General features: G+C 58.8%; 1 protein-coding gene across 2 annotated transcripts in view; it reads right to left on the reverse strand.

Annotated features, from left to right (window-relative positions):
* The window catches only part of SYT2 (synaptotagmin 2), an 84876-nt gene that overhangs the window by 48822 nt on the left and 14403 nt on the right, over window positions 1-21651 (reverse strand). Inside the window, exon 1 of one of the 2 annotated variants that reach the window (XM_033415994.2) lies at window positions 1832-2021. The exons of the other annotated variant lie outside the window; for it this stretch is intronic. The gene's annotated coding sequence lies outside the window, so the exon portion shown is untranslated. Of the gene's footprint in view, window positions 1-1831; window positions 2022-21651 lie in introns of those variants that run through there. 2 annotated transcript variants of the gene reach the window in all.

Genomic DNA, 21651 nt, shown 5'->3' on the forward strand with positions numbered 1-21651 from the left:
GGGAAGGGACGCCTCCCCTTGCCCACTACATGACACACTTTCTGCACACACTCTGCCTCTCTGTTCTCCTCCTGTTCTTGGGTTTCATTTTAAGGGAACTTTTCGATCCAGCTCTGCCTTCCCAATTAAAAAGGTGATGGGTTCAGTCACCTACGGAAACAAACCCAAACCCGGGCCAGTGGAACGGGAAGACCCTGCCTTCTCCCCAGCGGCCCCAGGGAGACGGAGAGCAGCAGAAGGAAAGGGCCGGGGGAAGAACTGTGGTTCCGGCCGCTGCCCATGGCTGGGTGAGTGGCACCCCCCGGGGGGCAGGTAAAGCTCTCAGTGCCCTGAGCTCTCTCCCCACGACCGGGAGGGGCTGCAAGGTCCCGTCTGCCCTTCTCCTCTGACGGCAGGTCTCTCAGGCACAGATGGCTCTAGCTCGGGGGCAGCCAGGCCAATCTGGGCACAGCCCAGGGAGAGGCACTGCCAGTCTGCCATCTGCCACCCAGGTGACAGCCGGTGACGCAAAGCTCCGGGCTAGGAGGTCAGAGCCTCTCCCTGCTGCCACCAGCCTCCCAGGGCCTGGCAGGAGGTGCCTCTAGGCCCTGAGGGGCAGTAGGTCTTTAAATGAAAACAAGCCAGCTCTCTGCCTGGGAGACACTGCCCTCTGCAAGGTGTTTCCACCAGGGCACAGGCTGTGGACGAAAGAGACAGCTCTCTGCCCCGAGCTCGGGACAGGAAGGGGGTTGGGCCAGCCGTCGGGGGGACACCCACCGGGAGTCAGAGGGAACCCCGTAGGCAGAGTAATGCTGATGAGCCTGGACTGTGGTTCCCCCCTCCTCTGCCTTCTGACCGTGGGTCCCAGGGCAAGTTCACTGACCCCAGAGCCCCGGTTTCCCCACCTGTTAGGGGATGGAATCAGCCACAGTCACGGGCTGCTGGGAGGGGTAAAAGGCCTAGTGCACCTGTGCCCTCAGCAAGTCATGCCTCCTGTTTACTGCAGATACCCCTGGACGCCCCACCTCAGCAGCTCAGGCAAACGCCTGCCAGGTTTTCATGTGCATTAAACTCTCCTGGAAGCTCCGTGAATGCAGATCCCCAGGCCCGGCCCCAGAGATTCCCATTCAGTAGGTTGAGTTCAGGCACCGGGGGATTATGACATTTTGAGAAGCAGAGGACAAGATGGTCCCAAGCCCGCGGGTGTGGGAGCGTGCGGGCGCGAGCCCAGGTCCTCACCACGTCCAAGCCCTGGCCCTGTCCCCGGCCCACCGCAGTCTGGCTCCTCTCCGCAGAGAGTCCCCAGCGCTTTGTTCTTCCTGCTGCGTCCCATCCCTTTGCACCCACGTTCCTCGAGTCAGGGACTCACGAGCCCCCCCGCCCCCCGGCTCCAGACTTTTTCTAGGGCTGGGGGTCAGACCGTGGGCCAAAAATACCCCTCACCCTCATGGCCCACGTAATTCTTTATTCACTGACACGTGGACTCATTCATTCTCCTCATTCATTTGCTCACTCATTCACTCAATCATTCATTCATTCACTCATTCACTCAATCATTCATTCATTCACTCATTCATTTGGTCACTCATTCACTCGTTCATTCAACACTTCTGCGAGCCTACTCTCTACAAGTCACGACACTAGGGGCCAAGGTTGACACATGCCTTGTCAGAAAAAGGCCTTAGAAGCCACATGCCCTCGGGGACCCTCAGCTCCAAACCCAAGGGCAGGCTCAGGCTGACTGCCCCCCACCCCGCCCAGGAGGCGGCAAGAATGGGCCCCCTGGGCTGCCCCTGCTTGCCAGGAGGAGAAGCTGTCTGGAGAGGGGGATGGCCCTCCCCAGCGCACTCACCGTCACTGCCAGGTACAAAGTACTTTTTCCTCCGATCCAGCCCTGCCCTGTCCCTTTACATAATTCTGTGCCTTATAATTACGTGTGAGGACGGGCCAATTCCCCCAAACACGGGCGCTCCCGGGATCCGCCAGGCAGGGGGGCTCGGCCATGGGCTCAATTCTTCCTGTCACCCCGCATCCAGCCTCTGCTCCCAGAACAGGCTGCAGGCGCAGGCCACTCCCCCACCCACGCCGTGGAGCTCAGAAAGCACCCAACCCCCTCATCCTGCAGAAGGGCGACAGGCTCCGAGCGGGGCCTGATTTGCTCTGGGTGGGTCACAATCTAGTCCATTTCCTCCATTCACCCCTCATTCATTCATTCGCCCAACACCTTGAGAGTCTATCAGGTACCGAGGCCGTGCTGGGCATCGGACACACGAGGATGACCAAGACGTGGTCAGCGCAACTGCCAAAATACAGCACAGGAAGTGCACTGAGGACAGAGACGGGCCAGGGCTCCGGGCGAAGGCTTAGGGAGAGCAGGTACAGCACAGGAAGTGCACTGAGGACGGAGAGGGGCCAGGGCTCCGGGCGAAGGCTTAGGGAGAACGGGAATCACACCAGCACATGGCATGGGAAGGGCACCCAGGCACAGGGAGTGGCAAAAGGCTGGCGGCAGATTTGGGACCAGGCCCAGATCCTCAGGTTCCGGTGTCTTCCTCCTGCCTCCGAGGCCTCGCTGCTCCCTAAGGCTTCCTGACCCCCTCTGTGGACCTGGGCCTGCCTCGGGCAGAGCTCTGCACGCAAGGGGCCAGAAAGTTCACACCCTCAGGTTAGCAGCGATGTTCAGAGCAGCCCTTCAAGGGCGCGTCAGGGCCAAGGGCTGCCCTTCACCCACTCAGGGACAGGACAGCCAGGCTGCCCCAGGACATGGACCAGTGGTGCCCCCAGCTTCTCTGGGCAGGTGCCAGGTCACTGGAGACACTGTGCACAGAGATGACAGACGCAGCTTGGGCATCACACGCCGCTTGTTTCGACCGTTGTCTCAGCCACTGCCCATCTGAGGAGACGCGGCAAGTCAGGTCACCACTCTGAGCCCCAGATCGTCATCTATGAGAGGGTCAGTAACAGCCATTTAATAAGGTTGGAGGAGTAAACAGAAGGTACACAGACGGTCCACATAAGTGCACAGGGTCAGCAGGTCTGTGTGATGGGGTGGAGGGACACGTGGCTCGTTCCTTCCCAGAGAAGGGGCAGCAGCAGAGGCTCCGAGTCCCCGGAGAGCCTGTCCTCCACCCGAGTCACTGTGTGGACCTGCGCGAGTTGCTTAACCTCTCTCGGCTTATCTCTGGCTGTCTTGGGTTTTGCCCTAGTGGAAATGGAAATACTTCCAGGGTTATTATGAAAATTAAATCCCCCTATGCACGGGAGCGCCTGCCTGCGGTGAGAGTGCAGTGAACACTTTCCTTCCTTCTACAGAACCAGGCTCCTGCGCCACCCTCCTCAGCATCATCTCAGGTCCTATGCCCTGAAGTTTTCCTTCCTGAGACTGAGGATATGGGATGTGGGGCAAGGGATGGGGTCGAGGTCCCAGCCCAGCATGGGGGGTACCCTTCACGGTCACCGAGAGACAGAACTCAGGCATCCTTCTGCTCCAGGACAAGGGGCATCACCCTTGGCAAGAAGAACAATTCTCCCCATCGAGCGCCCCAGCTTTGCCTCCAAACGGGCTCCTCCTTCAGGATTCCCAGAGCCCATCACGGCACCTCGGGCTTCTGTCTGCTCTGCTTCAAAACTCAGGCAACGTCTCACAAAGACATTTTATTACAGACATCATCAAACTCATGCAGAAGCAAAAAGAACGGCCTCCTGTGCTTGGCCCCCAGCTCCAACATTTATGAACATTTTCCAATCTTGTTTGCCTAGATCCCTCATGCTTTGTTTTTCTTTGTTTTTTTTTTTCCTGGAGTATTTTAAAGTGAGTCCAGATATCATGTTATTTTTTCCCATAAATACTTCAGTATAACTAAAAGGCCTTTTTAAAAAATATCTCTCTCAACGAACTTATGGTTACCGGGGGGAAGGGTGGGGTGGAGGGATAGACTGGGAGTTTGGGATTGACACGTACACACTGTTATCTTTAAAACAGATAACCAACAAGGACCTACTGTATAGCACAGGGAACTCTGCTCAATATCCTGTAATAACCTAAATGGGAAAAGACTTTGAAAAAGAATAGATACATGTATATGTATAACTGAATCACTTTGTTGCACACCTGAAACTAACACAACACTGTTAATCAACTACACTCCAATATAAAATTAAAAAATTAAAAAAATATATATATCTTTTTATGACTATCTGGCCATTATCACACCTAGCACAGTAAGGTTCTTTAATAGTATTAACACCCAATCCACATTCAAACTTCCCTGATTGTCTCAAATTTTGCCCTTTTTTTCTAACTCCTATATTTTCTTCTAGGTTTCAGGTCTTATGTTCAAGTCTATTTTGAGTTGACTTCAGTATATGGTGTAAGATAAGGGTTCAGTTTTCCCAACACCATTTATTGAAGAGACTGTCCTCCCCCCTTTGTATACTCTTGGCTCCTTTGTTGTAAACTAATTGACCACATACATGTGGATTTATATCTGGGCTCTATTCTGCTCCATTGATCTGTGTGTCTGTTTTTATGCCTGTGCCATAACGTTTTGATTACCGTAGCTTTGTCATATAGCTCTTTTTATAATTTTATTTAGTTTTTTGGCTGCATTGGGTCTTCATTGCTACACACAGGCTTTCCCTAGTTGCAGAGAGCGGGGGCTACTCTTCGTTGTGCGGCTTCTCATCATGTGAGAAGCCCGGTGTGCGGGCTTCTCATCATGGTGGCTTCTCTTGTTGCAGAGCACGGGCTCTAGGCACGTGGGCTTCAGTAGTTGTGGCACACGGGCTCAGTAGTTGTGGCTCGCGGGCTCTAGAGCACAGGCTCAGTAGTTCTGGCACAGCGGCTTAGTTGCTCCATGGCATGTGGGATCTTCCCGGACTAGGGCTCCAACCCGTGTCCCCTGCACTGGCAGGCGGATTCTTAACCACTGTACCACCGGGGAAGTCCCTGTCGCATAGTTCTTATAAACTGATGGTTGGATCTCGAGGCTCCATTGGCTGCAGGTTAGATTTCTGCCATGACCCACTCATGTCATGTTCACCCCAACTCTCCTTCCCAGCACCACCGGCCCAGCCACAGCTGTGTGCCCTCTACACTGCGGCTTCCTCAACATCTTGTAAATCCTAGACGCAGGCTCTCTTTCACCTCTAGGCCTTTGCACCTGCCGTCTCCTTCTTCTGCTTCCCTGGGTGGGATGTAACTTTTCGGACGCAGTTCAGAGACACTTGTGTGGGTGGGTGCGTCCCCTGCTGTGCCCACTCCCCCTCACACTTCCCGGCTCCGGGCTCCTCACTTACCTCTGTCCTTGAATGCATCCCCCACCCAGACTGGGAGCCCCTGAGCTGCAGGACTGACACTAGTCCTCTTCCTACCCCCAGGGCCTGGCACAGAACAAGCATTTAATCAGTGTTTAGGAGTGGACGCAACTTGCCCAGCAGCAGCGCTGGCTCACAGGGTGGTAGGGCAGTGATGGGGTTTTAGAAATGTTCTCAGGCCGGGCGCTGGATGAATGGCTAGCACCGGGCAGCAGCAGAAACCCACAGGCCAGGGAGAGCCCGCCTTCTGCGGGGGTGGGAGCTACAATCCAGCCAGGCTCTCCTGGGCCCCAGAGCCCATCCTGCCCTCAGTGAACTGGAGACCAGCACTCCCCAGGCTGCGCTGCGTAGGGAGAGCCTGCTCTGCCTCGGGCCGGTGGAATTGTTTGGGGACCCATATCACAGGCCTTCAGGTGGAGTCCGCAACCACAGCCAGAGAGTGAAACGTCCCCAAAGGTGTCCAGATGGGGCGTCTTGACTGGTCACAGCAGGGGCCTGACAACATCACACGTCACGTCTTCCTTCATTTCTCTCCTTTCCGCTCATTACGGCCTCCAAGCACGCTCCCCCCACCCCCTTTGCTCTATCTCCCTTCCCGTCTGTCTTCACACCCATCACACCATCCCTTGTTCTGTTTTTCCACATTAATTGGTCATCAGTCCAACATTTATATTTTTATTACTCGCTGTGCTTATTCAGTAGAATTTCGTGGTCACAATTCCTAATTTAAGAAGCAGATAAATGGGACACCAATGTGTTTCTTCAAAGAGCTCACTAAAATAAGTCAGTTTTGTCAGCAGCTCTCAACAGGAAAAAAAGGTTATCTGGTCCCTGGTCCTTACGATGCCAAACAATTCATTTAACTTAAATTTCCCCAGGGATCTGACAGCTTCACTGGCTGTTTCAGCAGAATCTAATCCAAGCTGCTAGGGGAAATGGTAAAATTCTCTTCACCCAGAGAACTTCCCATCCAGGAAACTGGGGCAGACTGACGCCCGCGGAGCAGCCCGATGGCTCAGGCCTCCCTGGGAACCTGCGTCTACTTTATGTCTCACGCTTAATACCAAGAGGAGGGACAGTGTGGGGGCAGGAGCCAAGCAGGGAAACTCTCCCCCAGAGGGAGGCGCTAGTAGGAAAGCACAGCTTCTCCAGCTGGCAGAGGGATGGCTGCAGGGGCAGGGGGCGGGGAGGGGACGATGAGGGCCAGAGTCTGGACCACCTGTTAGGAACTAGAGCCACAGAGGACACCCAGGTGGCTGCCGGAGCGGCCTCCTGAGCAAAGGGAGAGGGGCCTCCCCCCGCCCTCCAGCCTCAGCCTCCAGCCTCAGCCTCCAGCCTTGCCAGCGCCTACCTTAGAGCTGAACATGCCCAGGTTCCAGTTGGCAAAGGAGCCTGGGAGATGTAGTTCCCCGCCTTCAAGGCCGAGAAGAGGGCAGGTGGGGAGTGGGTCTCAGGGCAGCAGGCAACCAGCACAGCGTGTGTGTGTGTGTGTGTGTGTGTGTGTGTGTGTGAATGTCGGGTCTGGCCCGAGAGAGGCACTGACACTTTAGTGTATTCTGGTTTCCCAAGAAGCCCCATGAGGTAATGACCTGAGCGCAGAGCAGGGCCCTCCCCTCGCTGTCAGGGCCCCGACACCACGAACGGGGTGGACAGCTCAGCGGGAGCAGAACAGAGGCCAGGGTCTCGGGCCCTCCGGGACGCAGTGCCCTGAGGGTCCAGCAACAGTGCAGTCATACCCACGGACACGTGTAAGCAAACGCCACGCACACGCCTCCTGACTCATACGTGCACGGCACACTCAGACACGCACAGGAACTGTGGCTGAAACTCCTCGCACGCGCTTTAAATCTTCTTCCTAACGTGGTCTAAAACTCTCAGATGTGGTGTGTGGGGTAAACAGGTAATCGTACCTGTGAAAGTGTTTCTAAAGTTCATGGCGCGTCTCACACAAGTGCAGAAACGGCACCTGGGTCGTACCGAACCTCTGTCTGGTCTGTGCTCCATCGGCTGGGAGTGGAGGCGACACAGACGTCACAGGTGGAGTCACTGTAAGGGTCACAGGGTTCAGAGGTGCCCCTGACCTGGGGGAAGGTCGAAGGACGGCACAGTCCCCCCGTGGAGCCCCCCAGGACCGGGTGTCTCACGGGCGTGGCTCTGTGCGTCACCGGGAGCCCCGCTGTGGCCTGGTGACACTTCCCCGCAGCTGTGGGAGGAGCTCCAGGGAATGCAGCGCGCGGGCTCAGGGAGGGGCCCACAGCCGAGCAGCCCAGGAGGACGGAGGCCCAGGGACCAGCCTGGCACCGGGAGCCGGGGTCACAGCCAGGGCTTTCAGGGCTCCATGTGAGCCTGGGCTTAGAACGCAGCCCCTGCAGCTTGGCACGTCCCCTGCACGACCCCACCTTGGGGCTCTGCGGGCAGACAGAGGGGGCCCAGGGGCGCCGTTACCCCCAGACCCAGGCGGGCGGGTTGCAGGGAACAGAAAAGCTCTTTGGCCAAGTTTCCTTTGACACCAGGGAGCTTCTGGCTGACGCTGGGGTTAGGTTCCTGAGACCCCCGTAGCTGAAGACGCGCAGACTCCCCAAGTCCCCAGCTGCCATCTCAGGAAGGACATTCTTCCCCAGCCATTTCCGAGTAGAAGGAAGGGGTCAGGCGGGGGGTGGGGGCAACTGCACCAGCCACTAAATGGAGATCAATGAAGTTCCTGCCAGGACTAATTACTGCACTCTCGAGCCGGGAGCATTTCTACCGGCCAAACGGCCTCGTCTGCCTTGAACAGTGTGGGTGGGATGTGCTGGTGCCTTAACCCCCTGGCGTCTCCGATTTGGACGCAGCTGTCAAGGAAGCAGGGTGAAGGGGGGCACAGCCGGCAGCCCTGGGTCACGGCTCTGCATTGAAATTCATCACGGTTTGTCCAGCTCCCTCATCTTTGCTCAACACAGGCCCTGAACAGGTCACGCAGCCACTGGTGCAACAGGCTGGTCCACACACGCCCTTGCTCCCCGCCTGGGTCCATACGCGCCACACCGAGGCCTCCCCACCATCTGCTCGCGTGGGCAGTGCTGGCCGAGGCGGGTCCAGTCAGGACTAGTGACCGGTCATACCCACGGGCCACTGGCTGGTCTAGAGAAGCAGCCAGTGCAGCACAGCCCAGGGGTGCTGCCCCCTCACTTCCCCGCGGCTTCCACGGCCGGGCCAGCCCTCAGCCGGAGCGAGCGCAGCGTGGTCTTCCTCCGACTCTTGAAGAAAACCTGAAAGAGCTTTCGGGGAGAACAAGGACCAGAAGCTCCGAGCTGAAGAGCAGCGTCTGCAACAAACCCCCAGCTCCAGATGCCAGCCCGGGTGTGCCTCGGGCCAAGGCAGCCGTGTGTGTGCAGGACAAAACAGAGGGACCCCCTCTCAGTAAAGGGAAACTAGGCAGCTAAGATCAACCCTCCTCGAAGGCAGCTAGGAGAAGTGTGATGTAACACAACCATCATCTTAAAAGTATCCAAGATGCAACAAGGTAAGAAGGAGACACTGGGCTGAAATCTGGCATTGGGAGTCCAGAGGTAAAGGCACTTCTGTCCTGAGAGCGTCCGTCCACCGTCTGGCAGGAAAATCAGCTGAGCAGCCTCCCTGGGGTGGGGCCCACCCGGCAGGGACTTTGATAAAAACGCCTCATCACGGATGTGCATTTCAGAATGGACCAGACGGACCTCTGCTCTGACCTTTCACCCTCTGGTGATGGAAACCCAAGCCTTGAACTTGAATTAAGGTGCCTGCTTGAGGAATGCCCCCAGCACCTGCCGAAGCAAACAAAAATCCTCTCTGGGGGAAGAGAGCAAACGATTTGTCACACTCGATGCTCAGCAAAAAACTGAAGATGAGGTGCAAAAGGAAACAGAAGCTTTGAGTGCAGGCTGTCAGGAAGGACAGATGACAGGAGAGCCACAGGGGCGCCAGGGGGTCAGGATTCGCAGGTGCCGACCCTAAATACGAAGCCTGTAACTGCTAAATACAATAAAACCCGGTGGACAGAGCTCACTGCAGGTCTGACGCAGCTCAGGAGGAAACTAATGAACTGGGAGACAGCTCAGAAGAAGGCGTGGCGCACAGCGGCGAAAACTCGCAAACGCCCTAGGAAGGGTAAAAGACTGTGAAGAAGACGTAGACGTCACTGGAGTTAGAGCGAGGAAAGACAGATGACGGGGCAGAAAGGTCGAAAAAGATGCTCAGGGCTGAGAAAAGACATCAGCGCACAGATTCAAGAACCCCAGCAAATCCCAAGTAGAAAAAACAAAATAAATGTGCATCTAGACATATCAGAGAGAAAACAAAGAAGAGAGTTCTAAAAACAGAGACCGAAAGACCAGGCGCAGAGTGGGAGAGAGGCAGGTGCCTCCTGATGTCCAGGAGCTGCTGGGACAGAGCTGACGAGACCCTGTCCCTGCTGGACACCCAGGCCTGTGGGTGGGGTGGGCAGAGTTAAAAAGAGCAAAGAAAACCTGGGGCCAGAAACAAACGTAAGGGTCCCCCAACGGCAGGTGGTGGGCCTGGGTCCCTGATCATTGTAACAAACCTCTGGAAAGGGGGAAGGTGCTTCTCAGGCTGGCTTAGAAACTGACGGAGGACAGAGAGCAGGACAGCCTCCAGGACAGGCCTGTGTGGACCAACAGCTTCAGGGCTGGAACGCATAAGTTAAAAAGCGGGTGTTGGGGATGTCCCTGGTGGCACAGTGGTTAAGAATCTGCCTGCCAATTCAGGGGACATGGGTTCGAGCCCTGGTCCAGGAAGATCCCACATGCCGCGGAGCAACTAAGCCCATGAGCCACAACTACTGAGCCTGCGCTCTAGAGCCCACGAGCCACAACTCCTGAAGCCCGCATGCCTAGAGCCCGTGCTCTGCAACAAGAGAAGCCACCGCGATGAGAAGCCCGTGCACCGCAACGAAGAGTAGCCCCCACTCGTCGCAACTAGAGAAAGCCCTCACGCAGCAACGAAGACTCAATGCAGCCAAAAACAAATAAATAAATTAAATTTAAAAGAAAAGCGGGTGATGACGGCCCAAACGATCATACAAAATCATGGGCCTGAAACCTCAGTTACCTTCCAGGAAAGAATCAGTAATCTGTGCCTAAATGAGGCCCAAAAAAACCAAACACCAGATCATCTTGTCCACATACTCCAAGAGCAGTCTGCAGTGAGTCTGGACTCGACTAGCATCAAATGACGTGGCTGTTTCTGTGTCAAGAAGACCTACCCTCACGCTGGGACACGTCGGCTCCAGCCGTCCACCCTGGGGTGACCTCAAGGGAGCAGTGTCGCCACACGCCTGGCCCCTGCCCCACTCTTGGGTGAGCAGAGAGCCCAGATGCCGGCCGCCCCTCGAAGATTTACTGCTCTGTTCCCACCACCGTCTCCAGCCACCTCTAGTCTCTCAGCCGGTAATGCATTTTCTACATCCGTACAAGATTTATTCGAGGCGGGGAGGTTTATTCAGCACATTCAGGCCCAACAGAGAGGACAGCTCCTCCTCGAGCTCCGAGCACGTTTGCCGTTAGAAGCCTGGATGGGCGGCTCAGGTGCCGGGCGGCGGCTCAGGGTGGGGTGACGTGGGGACATGTTCACGCGGCCACGACGATGCTCTGCCGTCCCGAGGGGGTGGGCCGGCGTGCGGGCACCCAGGTGGATTTAATTACGCACGGGCCCGGTGTCAGCTGGCCTGCCGAGCATAGGGACACCTGTGTGGAAGGACGCAGAAGTCCATGGACCGTGTTATCTGTATTCTGTGTAAATACAGGGGCCGAGCTTGCAGGCTGAGTGCACGTGCCGCCACCACTGCGCAAGTCCTTACCTGTGCACCTGGCGGCCGTACGACCCACCGTGGACCAGATCATCCTGCCTCTGTCCAAACCTCTCCCAGAGCTCCTAGTCTGAAATCGCATTTCCCAAATCCCACCTCGAAGGCCTTCCACGGTCCAGCCCTGCCCTCCAAGCTGAGCTCGGCCCCGTCGCGCTGCCCTGCACGTGCTGCTCTGGTCCCACGGCACCACCTGTCACTCTCAGGGCCCCCTGAGGCCCTGTGACCACCCCGGGTCTCAGTCTCCCCGGCTGCTGTAACAAGACACCGCAGACGGCGGCTAGTCAACAGCACTGATTTCTCACAGGCTGGAGGCTGGATGTCCAAGGTCAAGGCCCCGGCAGATTCTGCGTCTGGTGAGGACCCGCGTCCTGGTTCACAGCCGGCGTCTCCTGAGTATCCTTACGTGAGGATGGGGCGGGGGGCTCCAGGGCTCCCTTCTCATAAAGTCACTGACCCCAGCACGGGGCCCAACCCCCAGGGCCTCACCACCCGCAGAGGCCCGGTGTAGGTCGGGGGTCAGCGCAGGGATTCGGGGGCCTGGCCTTCAGCTTGGAGCCCCGTCCCTGCCCGTCTCGCTTTCTTCGGCACACTCAGCCCGTCCGAGGTTCTCCTGACTGTCCCGTCTCCCACGGATGCGGGCTGCACAGAGAGCTGCTGCCTGTTTATCGCCAACCCCCGGGACGCTGTACGTGAGACCACACAACACACGTTGGGGAAAGTAAGAGGCAGTGAACGCCGTGCTTGTGGGGCATGTGAATGAGAATGAGCCGTGTTGCCACACATTTCAGTTCAGTCATTCATTCAACAGACCCTCCGGAGCACCCACCAGACGCTCCAGCCGACGGTGGGGACTTGCGGCAGGCCCAGCTCCCACTGAGCTCACGGACATGGACACGACCGGACGTGAAATCACGCGAGGCTCTGGATGCCGGCCCGGGGACGTGGTTGCACAGGGGCTCCTGGGCTGCGGGCACAGCGGGCGCAGAAGGACACTGGGCACTGCCTGACCCTCACGTGTGCGCGTCCACTCGCTGGGGTCTGAGCGCCAAGCAGGAGGACTGTGGTCCTGATGAAACATGTTCTCACCCCCAGGATTCCTCTCTGGCCTCTGCGCAGTCCAGCCGGCCGGGCTGACACAGCCGAAGGGCACCGACAGGGCCGGGTGAGGGCTACTAGGCTGAGGTTCGGGCCGCCTGTCACCGGGCCTGGCTTCAGCAGGGGTCACTCTCGCCCTGTCTAGACACTCTGCAGTCCCACCCCGTCACGGGCCGTGCTGGGCAGTGCCTCAGCCTCCTTCAGATGGGAAACCAGACCCTGAACAACCCCAAGAACCAGTCCCTCAGGGGCCTCTGCCCCTCCCACCCCTGCAGCCAGACAGGCGACCCGCCCTGCTCCAGCCGTGACCCAGCCGGGGCCCCTCCCCCTCCCCCCATGCAGAGTCCACTCAAGTCCCACGCCCTGCACCCGATACGCACTTCGAGGTTCTGGGGACTGGAGGGAGGCCGGATGAGAACCCTGTGGCCCGGGGGGCCCAGAACATCCCTCCCGAAGCCCACCTGGCCCACCCGCTCTGAGCGCCACTCAGCTGACAAGCTCTCGCCACCCCCATGGTGGTGTGTCTCTCCCGACGGGTTGCTGGTTTCTCCAGGGCGAGAACCTGCCTTATATTTCTTGTCCACCTTCCAAGTCCTGGCACACAGACCCTCCCTCAACTCATATCGACTGATTACGTTTCTCTCGGCCTTTTCTTACTGAGACTAATGCTTTAAACAAGTGGCATGAATCTTGCGTTTCATACCAGACAACCAGGCTCAGCTTTTGGGATATAACAGCTCTCATCAAAACAGAAGCTTTGGGCTTCCCTGGTGGCGCAGTGGCTAAGAATCCGCCTGCCAATGCAGGGGACGCGGGTTCGAGCCCTGGTCCGGGAAGATCCCACATGCCGCGGAGCAACTAAGCCCGTGCGCCACAGCTACTGAGCCTGCGCTCTAGAGCCCGCGAGCCACAACTCCTGAAGCCCACGTGCCACAACTCCTGAAGCCCGCGCGCCTAGAGCCAGTGCTCTGCAACTAGAGAAGCCACCGCGATGAGAAGCCCTTGCACCGCAACGAAGAGCAGCCCCCGCTCGCCACAACTAGAGAAAGCCCGCGCGCAGCAATGAAGACCCAACGCAGCCAAAAATAAATAAATAAAATTTTAAAAATTGTTAAAAAAAAAAAAGCTTTTCACTAGTCTCACATTTGGCCTTAATGATAAAAGGCTAAGCTGAAGGCAAATTCATGGATTTGCTGCTAATCGCTCTTCCTGGCTGCCTGGACCTGAACTAGACTTGACAGGCATAAAGGAGTCAGCTCAGTTCTGAACCCCATGACGAGATGCTAAGCAGGAGAATAAGTAGAAGAAGAACACGGACTACAAAACGCTATTTGGGTAAAGACTGTGGACACACAGCCGGCAGCCCGTCTCCCATCAACCTCCTCTTTCCACGTGACTTCCACACTGAGAGAAGCCTCTGTCCTCCCCTCGAAACAGGGTGGATTTGTGACCGACAGATCACGCGGAAGTGACGCTACACGGCGACGGTTAGATAACGAAGTGCGTTTCCACCTTGGTCTCCCGGTACACCTGCCCTCGGAACCCAGCCACCATCGCCCGGAGAGGGACGGAGGTCACCCACCTCCAGCGGACGGCAGCGCCAACTCGCCACACGTGATGAAGCCGTGCGAAGTGGACCCTCTGGGCCGTCCCGTCCCCGCGCAGGAGTCAGAGTCTCAGCAAGGCAGTCACTGCTGTCGCCAGAGCCACGGAATCAGGGCGGTTTGTTACCTGGCATCTCCCCAGTATTAGCAGGTCCTCTGCTGTAACTGATACCAAGGCCAGCCCGCCACGCTCCGTGGGCGGTCACAGGGACAGGACCGGAGGGGACGCTCCAGCGGGGACTGTGCCTTACCCAGGATGCTTTCCGTCCATCCGCACATTCTTGTGAAGGAAGAGAGCATGGGTATATTATTTGTGTTGTTTTTAAAATATGGAAAAAAACTGACGAAACATTCATTCTGTGAAAATGGATGTTTGTTATATTTCCCTGCTATTTTAATTTTCTAAATTTCTTTTAATATGGTAGCCGGTGAAGACTGATTCTATGACCGCGTGAATCTGGATTTAGGGTCCGTGACTGGGAGGCAGAGACTGTTCCTCCCGACGTGTCTGCACCCCTTCTCCCCTCTTTCCTTCCGTTCTGAGGCTCCCCGGACCCGCCTCGTCACGGCATCACCATCTCCGGCGTCCTCTCTGCCCGAGCCCCTGTCTCCTGAGCCGCCACCTGCACCGTCCCCCAGCCCGCTCCCCGCTCTCCCCAGGCTCTCTCCTGCCCGGCCCGGGCCCCACCTCCTCCGTGCGCACGCGCTCAAGCGCATCCCATCCATGAATTCACACGCGCGCCCACGCACGCCCCGCCCATCTGCACGCTAACCCGATCCCTGGCGCCGGCGGCCTGGCGGCCTCCGAAGTGGTAGTTCTCGTCTCACCTCAGCTGCCCGTTACCCCGTCCTTGCTGTGGCGCAGCACCCGTCTCCTGCCCTCCTGCACCCTGCCCCCCTCGGCCTGTCCTCCTGGGGCTGACACCGCCACCCCTTCTCCTTCCCTCCTTGCCCCGCTCCCGAGATGCCCCAACAGTGAAGACCCCGCGCCCCCTCCCGCACCCCTCCCGCACCGCCTCCCGCGTCCCCTCCCGCGCCCCCTCCCACGTCCCCTCCCGAGCCCCCTCCCACATCCGATGGCCAGAGCCAAGCTCTTCCCCACCCCTCACGTCGCGTCCACCTTCCCCCTCCGTTTCCGGCTCAGCTCTCGGAATCGCCTGGTCCGGGGCTCGGGGCTCATCTCCGGCCTTCTCCTCCCCTCTCCCGCTACCAGGTCTGGGGCATTATTCTCCTAATCAGCCCCCAGTGCAGGCACACCCCCAGAGGCCCAGGCCCTCACCGCTCCTCACCTGGATCCCATTACCGCCACCACCCCCCCCCCCCCCCCCCCCCCCGTCTCCCTGCCGCTCGCCTTTAACCAGGAAGCACGTCTCTGCCAGAGAAAACTTTCTAACACGCACATCTGGGCCCAGCTCACCCGTCATCATCCTCGATGGGTAAAACCCAACTCCCAGCCCTCACGTCGCCTCCTGCAAGCTTGCGTGCAGCTCACGCCTCCCTGCTTTCTCCTGCGGGGCTCCCTCCGCCCAGGACGCCCCGATTCCTCAGGTGACCCCTACTCCTCCTTCAAGGTCAGCTCCAGTCAGAGTGTCCTCAGCACGACCTGAACCTCGTCTCACGCCGTTGCCCAGGATACGGGCTCCTGAGAGCAGCGCGGTGGCCCTTTTTCCCGTGTCTCAGAATCCAGCATGAACATATGGGGCTCCATACATTTTGGCTAAATACAGAGCTTCCTAAAATCAAACCTGAAAATCCAGAGGATTCTGATTAATGTGGGCCGTCGTGTGACTGTTGCTGAAACACGAGAGCAGAACACATGGCTCCGCCCCTTGGACACTCGGCACTGGGGACGTACCTCTGGGGTCAACGAACCCGCGGAGCCAGTGGCGACGAGGTGTCACTGCTGGAACCGAGGAGTGCGTCCCGTGGGGGCGTACCCAAATCCCGCACCCCAGTCTCAGCCCTGCCCACGTCAGACACGCCTGGTGCCGTCCACCAAGTGATCCTGAGGACGGACGAGCCACAGGGGCAGGTGGACGGAGGGGTGGCATCCAGGGCTGTGTGCCCGCTGGGGGCCCCAGGCTGCAGGGCGCTCTGAGGGGCAGGAGGAGAGCCCTCGCAAAGGTAGCGTTTCACGGTGCTCCTGTGCCACAAGGCCAGGGCCACGGCCACGCCGTCCAGCCGGTGCCTGGGGACCGTGTCCCACACACACGTCCCTGGCCACACACGCACACACGTGCCCCTGGCCACGGCCGAGCATCGGGGCCCGACTTCCCTTGTTGCCACCCGCCCACTGGCCTGACTCCAAGGCCATGGACCCTCCCTCAGGCCCTGCGGCCCCGGGGAGTTAGAGGAAGGGCCCTGGGGCGGAAGCCAGAGATGTGCCCACCCTCCACAGGGGGACCCCACGATCCACTCGGGACGTCGAGTGGAGGCCCCACCGAGAGCCCATCAGCCTCCAGGGCTTCAGACCAGACCACAGGACCTTGGCCACGAGGGCAAAGCCGGGGCAGGGTCCCCAGAGCAGGATGGGCCCTCCCCAGAGTGGGGGCAGGATGCCGCCCTGACCTCGGGTATGGACCGCAGGCCTCAGGTGGCTGCTTGGGGGACTGCTTCCGTCCAGCGGTGGGCAACGTGAGGGCTGAGCTACGCCCCATCTCCTAGCACTGCCTGCCGTGGAGTGGGAAGTGGGGTCCTTGGTGCCGAGCTTTCTGGAGGGCAGCTGTGAGCCTGGCTGAAGGGTCACATCTCAGATGGTGCCCTCGTCAGCGGCCCATCGACCAGCCAACCACGGGCCTTCTGGGTGCAGCATCCCTGACGCGGCAGGGGCTGCAGCCGGGGGGCCCCTCAGGCTCTGACACCACCCCCTGGCTCTCTGGGCCCCCATCCCATCTCCCCGCTGAGATGGCCCCCGTGCAGGGCGTGCTGGCTACCTGGGGGCACGCACAGGGAGGGCAGGAGGAGCAGAAGCTGCCCTGTGACCTGACCCCGGCTGCCCCACCCTTCCCGGCCCAAACGGGCTCCCAGAGAGGCACCACCAGCTCGGGAGACTGGGCGCAAGTACAGAAAGTCAAACAGTGCGACACACAGCCACAGGGGTCACGGCAGAAGAGGGTGAGCTGCTAAAGGACGCCGTACACAGCCACAGGGGTCACGGCAGAAGAGGGTGAGCTGCTAAAGGACGCCGTACACAGCCACAGGGGTCACGGCAGAAGAGGGTGAGCTGCTAAAGGACGCCGTACACAGCCACAGGGGTCACGGCAGAAGAGGGTGAGCTGCTAAAGGACGCAGTACACAGCCACAGGGGTCACGGCAGAAGAGGGTGAGCTGCTAAAGGACACCGTACACAGCCACAGGGGTCACGGCAGAAGAGGGTGAGCTGCTAAAGGACGCCGTACACAGCCACAGGGGTCACAACAGAAGAGGGTGAGCTGCTAAAGGACGCAAACAGACAGGAAGGGCCGAGGGAGCTGTGTCAGCGTTAGAAAAGGCTTCAAGGAGAAGCGGGCTTTCGTCTGAGCCTTGAAGGTGGGGCGGGAATGTGCAAACCCAAAACGGCTCCTAGTGAACGACGGCCCAGAAGTGGGAAAGCCTGCGGGGGGCGGGTCTGGGTGGCCTCAGCGGACCCCCACGGTTCAAGGGGGGGCAGGTGGGGGGGAAGGCCGGCGAGCAGGGACCAGCCCACACACAGGACAGGCAGGAACCTGAGCCAGCAGGCGAGGGCAGGAACCAGGGAATACTCAAGTAACCAGGCAGATCCTGGCCTCCGGACTTCCCAGCCCTTCCACCTCAGGAAGAAAAGCACACGTGAAGGATCACAGCCCCCGCCTTCAGGAGACGTAGGGACGCCGTCCACGAATCAGTAAGGAAAAGACAGGTGACCCCGTAGCGAAACGAGGAGAAGACTTGGGGGGGCAAGAGGCACTCCAAGGAAGGCCAGCAAGTGCGTGGAAAGGGGCTCCACCGCTCAGTCACCAGCAAATCAAAGGAGAGACCACACACACCCACCCGAAAACGGCTGAATCGAAGACACCAAGGGTTGGCAAGAATGCGGGACAGGAGGAGAAACTGGCAAGAGTATTCGGGGAAAATGCATAACCGCCCATGAAACACAAGACGCACACAGCCGGGTCGCAGCAAGAGGAAGGCATTTATCAAAAGCATAGCAAGCGCTTTGAGCGTGGGGCGGGGCCCAGGCTCAGGACCCACGCAGCCAGAAAAGGCCTTGGCCGGCAGGGCCTGGGCGGGGCCTCTGCTTAGCGCCTGCGCGGAAGGGGAGCCGCAGCACGCGGAAAGGAGGGCCTCTGCAGTGGGGGCTCCCGAGCGTGAAGGACCACGTGTTCCAGCAGAATGTGCTTCCTTTAGAACTGCCGAACAGACTTTTACAAGAGTAAGTACTGATGATAATACTGAAAGAAATTCATCAACGTTTATGAAGGAGATGAGAGAGCCATCATCTATTAGATGAGAAAATGAGTCACCATAATAATGATGAATGAAAATACTGCTCATTAGAAAGTCAAGGGAGCTACCCTGTGAAACGGGGCTATCATTCGGCAGTGTTGAGTTTTCCCTTCTAAATGCAGGTTATAGGTTGTTATAAGATACTGAGGGACTCCCCTGGTGGGGCAGTGGTTAAGAATCCGCCTGCCAATGCAGGGGACACAGGTTCGAGCCCTGGTCCGGGAAGATCCCACATGCCGTGGATGCAACCAAGCCCGTGCACCACAACGACTGAGCCCACACGCCACAACTACTGAAGCCCAGGCAGCTAGAGCCCGTGCTCCGCAACAACAGAAGCTACCGCGATGAGAAGCCCACGCACCGCAACTAGAGAAAGCCCGTGCACAGCACCGAAGACCCAACGCAGCCAAAGACAAATAAATAATAAATAAATAAATAAATGTTTTTTAAAAACATAGAAAGCAGGTTAATGACAGCACCAGACTGGAAACTACCTAAAGGTCATCAACAGTAGACAGACGGGTAAGTGGAGGTGCATGGACGACGAAACACGACTCTGCCGTACGAAGAAATAAACCGAATGACGGGCAGCGAGACCGTGAATGTCGCAGGCGAAGCTCTGCGTGAAAGAAGACCGTCACAGGTGAGGGTGTTGGGGGCCGCGTTATTCCAGATCAAAACCAGGCAGAACTAGTCGATGGTGCCAGAGTGAGGCTGGGGAGATGCCCGGAATCCCTGCCCACCGTGGGGCGCCGGGGATGCTCTCTCTGTCCCCTGGTCTGGCTGCAGGTGGCGCAGGCGTGTTCCGTTTGTGACCCAACCGGGCTGGCAGTCTGTGCGCTCTCCTGGACTGATGTTGTAGGTCAGGCAAATGTCTCTCAAAGGAGAGCACGTGCAGAAGCTTCTCCGGGGCACCTTCTCTCCGGCGTCACCCGGTCCTGGACGTACGGCCCCTCCTGAGCGTCACACGTTTCTTCACACGTGTGACAGAGCCTCCACCTCCCTCTCCAGCTCCCAGCATCTTAGCTGGACCCCTCCCTCCAGCCCTGACACCCTCCGGGAAAGAGCACTTGGTTGGGGGGTGGGTGACCTGCCGCGTTAACGCAGCAGTGGGCTGGGGGCTGGGGGCGGTGCCCAGGGGCCCAGCCTGCACAGGAGGGAGACAGAGCCCTGGCGCCATTGGCTCCTGGGATCCCACCCTCTCCCAGCAAACCGCCTGCCCAGGAAGTAACTGTGGGACAGACAGCACTTTTACCTCCTAAAGCGTGAAGTAAACGAGAATAGAGCCGTTTCTGCTCACCTGGTGGCATCACTCACTCTCTGGGCAAAGTGTGTCTAGAGGTTATGAGAGGTGGGGCTGGGGGTATGTGTTGAGAGAGACTGATCTCACTAGTGACCCCCTCCACCCCAGGCCCCCATCCTCACCGCCGCTGCTCACGCCAACAGGAAGTCCACTAGCGATTAATCCACCAGCGACGCGGGGAGTCACTGGCGCCCACCTATCCAGGTCCAGGCATTCAGCACCCCATGCTTCCATACTCCCAATGCTGCAATCATTCTGGAAATTCGAGGCCCAGGTCCCCTGGTGTCTCTGCCCCCGAGGGCCCACCGGAATCAGCCTTTCTTAAACATCCACAGTCTTTCCCATGTACTTCACCCCACTGCCCCACCTCACCCGCAGGCAGGGATGCCACGTGAGGGAGAGAGGAAAGTTCGGGGAAACGTACCCTTGGAAGCTGGTGTCTGGGTGAGGGGCCTGCGTTTCTCCTTTTTAATGCTCTGTTGCAAAATGCACCAGGTGTTTTATTTCAGTCCACACTGAAGCACATTCCAGGGCAAATTTCCTATCGCCTGTCACAGCTCAGGGGAAAAATGAACACACGTTTCCCAGCTCCATCACCTAAGGAAACAGGCTCGCGGCAGAAAGCATGTTCCCTGCAGGTCAGGTGAGGGAATGAGGTCATCGGGAAACAGTCTCACGGGGTCCGAGGCGAGTGCTGGGTGCCCCTGGGGCCGGAGAGAGGACCAGCTCAGGGGACGTGGCCGTGGTCCCCGTTAGCACGTGCTCCCCGGGTCCTCGCTTCTCGCCCTCCTGCTTCAGCCTGGCTTCTCCTTATCACCCCGCCTCCCATCCTAACCTCGGACAGACAGGGTCTCAGGGAAAACAGACAACTTCTCTCCTTCTCGAGGGTGGAGTCCCTGCCACCTGGGTCTCCAACGGCCAAAGAAAGAGGGTCCAAGGTCTGGGGCAGGGGCTCCCCACTACCAGGTCCCCCACGAGGCCGAGGACAAGTTACCCTGAAACCCATTCCCGACACTCTGCCGGGCGGGGCAGGCGGAGGCCCACCACCCCTGACCGCCAGCCCTGGCCCTCCGCCCGCACACCCCCCGGCCACTCCCTGGCCCCGCACGCGGCCCAGCTGCGCCCCCAGCCCCTGCAGTCTTTGTTCTGTGACCCCCTCCGGCTCTCCTTCAGGACGCCTTCCTGACTTCCTTGGGCAGAACTGACAGCCCCTCCTTTCACCACTTTACCGTAGGAGTTCATCTCGACACACCGTCCTGACATGGCGCGGGGCAGGGACCGTGTCTGACACCTCCACACACGCAGCGCCTGGCATCGCCTGCCCCCTGCCGAGTCCCCACTAAAACGTCGGCCACACGAATGAGCGAGGCTGGCAAGGACCCCGCCCACCGGCTGCGTGTCCTCGAGAAGGTCCCCGGCCCCCGCAGTCCCGCACGTGCCGGGTGTGAGATGCCGCACCGTCACGCCCTCCTGCCTGGAGCAGAGAGGAGCTCAGAGCACGGCCCCGCTGGGCGGGTTGTGGGCCTTCAGCTGGACTGGGGGCTGAGTGACTGGTGGGCAGAGAAGGGGACTGTGAGGGGGGCCCCCCACCGGACACTGGAGAGAGAGCCTGAGGGTGGTGACATCCCGGCCTGCCTGCACAGACAGGAAGGGCTCACCTCTGAGAAACAGCCTCGCTGGCTTGTTTTTAAAGAATAGCTCCTCTTCCATGCCATTAATTCTTCCCTTTGGGAACCTGAGACATCAAAGCTATGCTTTCTTCCCACTCCCGTGCCTTCCTATTTGCCAAGTCCTTTGCACCAGACACTGAACTGAAGCTGAAATAAGGAGAACGGCCGTCTCTTCAGCCATCACAACCCTGAGGGCACATTCACGGAGGGGGGACAGCGCCCCAGACGGCCGCCGGTCAGTCAGTGCCCCTCCTGCCGCGGCAGAGGCTGGGACAACAGAGATGCCATCGTGGGCAAGAGCTCATGGCCACAGCCTCTGGTCCCCGTCACCCCTCGGACCCCGGGCTGGACTTCAGGGCACAACACCAACGTGCGTCC

Source organism: Orcinus orca, chromosome 1 (assembly GCF_937001465.1).
Source record: "Orcinus orca chromosome 1, mOrcOrc1.1, whole genome shotgun sequence".
Classification (NCBI taxonomy): domain Eukaryota; kingdom Metazoa; phylum Chordata; class Mammalia; order Artiodactyla; family Delphinidae; genus Orcinus; species Orcinus orca.